Genomic DNA, 2,500 nt, shown 5'->3' on the forward strand with positions numbered 1-2,500 from the left:
AAAATAAAAAGAATCCGGTTGATTATAATTCCAAATGCTTTTGTATATCTTCATTGTTATTGCAATGTTCTAACCTAGACCACCTGACAAACGTTATGCAAATCAATTGAGAACAAACCACGTTCAGTGTCTATTTTTGTGGACATTAGTGCAAGTGCACTTGAATTGTTTTGTCTCAGAAATGGACGTTAGTCATTATGCTATTTTAAAGAATGAAGAACGAAGGGACAGGTTATTTTTTGTAATAATCCCTACTGCTGATTGACTTGTTTTCTATGTTCACAAGGATTTATTTCGTTTGAGGAAATGTTTCCTTTTTAGTATATGTATATATATATATATATATATATTTATATATATATATATATATATATATCATCATCATCATCATCATTATCATCAGTAGCAGCAGCAGCAGCAGCAGCCGTCACTAGTCCGCTACAGAAAAAAGGCCTGGTACATGTACTTGTACTTGTGTCTGAGTATGGTCTTTCCTTACCAGTCCACGCCCGCAAACTTCCTTAATTCGTCAATCCAACGTCTTCTCCTCTTTTTTGTTCTGCTTCTTTTACAATCTCTAGTATTAAGTACATTTATTGTCTGTCATTCTCATTATATGTCCTACCTATGTCCATTACTTTCCTTATAATTTGTTAGAATATCCTGTATTTTAGTTTGCTCTCGTATCCATGTTACTCTTTTTCTATCTCTTAGTGTTATTCCCACTATTATTCTTTCCATACCTTTTTGTGTTGTAACTTGCTTATGTTCTAAGGCTTTAGTAAGGCTCCACGTTTCTGATGCATAAGTTAATGCGGGTACGACCATCTCATTAAATACTTTTCTTTTTAGAGAAGTGGCATTTTTCATTTCATAATCTTGTTTTGTTTACCAAATGCTCTCCACTCCATCCTTATCCTTCTTTTAATTTCTGTCTTGTGTCCTGGAGAAACACTTACTGTCTGACCTAAGTATGCATATGTGCAAATCTAAAGTTGTTGAGACATTCTCCATTGATACTAATTCTTACATTTTCCCATTCTAAATTCTTAAAAACTTTTAGATATTCTGTAAATAATCTTGGAGAGATGAGGTCTCCCTGTCTAACTCGTTTCTCAATTGGAATTTTTCTCACCATATGTAGTTTTAGGATTGCTGTGCTTCAAGTATAAATATCTTCAAGTGTTCTAACATAAGATTCTTCTATTCCTTGTTTTTAAAGGGCTTTCATTACAACTGAGGTTTTGAAAGAATCAAAAGCTTTCGCGTAGTCTATTAATGCCATACACCGTGGTTTGTCATATTATGTTGATGTTTCCATTTGGTGGTTAATTATATGGATATGGTCAGTTGTTGAATACCCATTTCTAAAGCCACCTGCTTTCTTGGTCAATTAAAGTCTAACTCTTTCTATTAAGCTATATGATCTTTGAAAATATTTCATATATTACTGAGAGTAAACTTGTTGGGCGGTAATTTTTCAGGACTTTTGTGTCTCCCTTTATGTGAATTAGTATAATGATAAAGTTTTTCCAAGCTGTAGGTATAGAGCAGTCTTGAAGACATCTGGTGCAGAGTTCAGGCAATTTTACTACTATGAAATCTCCTCCATCTGTTATTAAATCAAGTGTTAGGCCATCTTCTCCTGCTGCTTTACCTCTTTTCATGCCTTTTAATGATTTCTTTACTTCCACTCTTACGTTTGCTACCGGCTTAGGTGTTTCATTATTTCTATTGGTGAAGTTATTTCTTATATCACTATTGTACATCATTGTATAGAAATCCTATGCAATTTTTATCACTTCATCTTTATTGTGGATATTTCCATTTTCATCCTCTTAAACAAACATCTGTTGGCGACCTGTTCCTAGTCTTCTGTTCATCAATTTGATGCTTCTTCCTTTCTTTAGTGTTTCCTCAAGTTTAGTCTGATTGTGTTTACGAATGTCTTGGGATTTTAGTTTATTTATTGTTTTGGATAGTTCTGCTCATTCTATTCCATCTCTCATGGATTAACCCTCATTTCCAATGTTTTCATTAATAAGTGTTTGGTCTTTTCTGCTCATTCTATTCCATCTCTCATGGATTAACCCTCATTTCCAATGTTTTCATTAATAAGTGTTTGGTCTTTTCTGATACTTTTCCGTGATCTTGTTTAGGAACTGTTCCACCTATCTCTTGTGCTGATTCCAATACAACTTTTGTCAAATTATTGTTCATTTCTTCATTATTTGCACCCATTTCATCATGATGCTGGGAGTAGGCCAATTTTGTATTGCTCATCAGATTTTTTTCTCATTACAGGAGTGTTTATTTTCTTTCATAAAATTCATTTTACTCTCTCCTTAGATCTATCTATCTACCTATCTATCTATATATGTATATATATATATATATATATATATATATACATATATACATATATACATACATACACACGCGCACACACACATATATATATATTCATATATATATATATATATATATATATATACATGCA

At 32.5% G+C, this 2,500-nt stretch overlaps 1 protein-coding gene across 8 annotated transcripts in view; it reads left to right on the forward strand.

Annotated features, from left to right (window-relative positions):
• LOC137658674 (transcription factor GATA-4-like) overlaps positions 1 to 2,500 on the forward strand; it is a 377,255-nt gene that overhangs the window by 19,131 nt on the left and 355,624 nt on the right. The gene's annotated exons all lie outside the window — the stretch shown is intronic.

Source organism: Palaemon carinicauda, chromosome 19, assembly GCF_036898095.1.
Source record: "Palaemon carinicauda isolate YSFRI2023 chromosome 19, ASM3689809v2, whole genome shotgun sequence".
In the NCBI taxonomy this organism is placed as follows: Eukaryota; Metazoa; Arthropoda; class Malacostraca; order Decapoda; family Palaemonidae; genus Palaemon; species Palaemon carinicauda.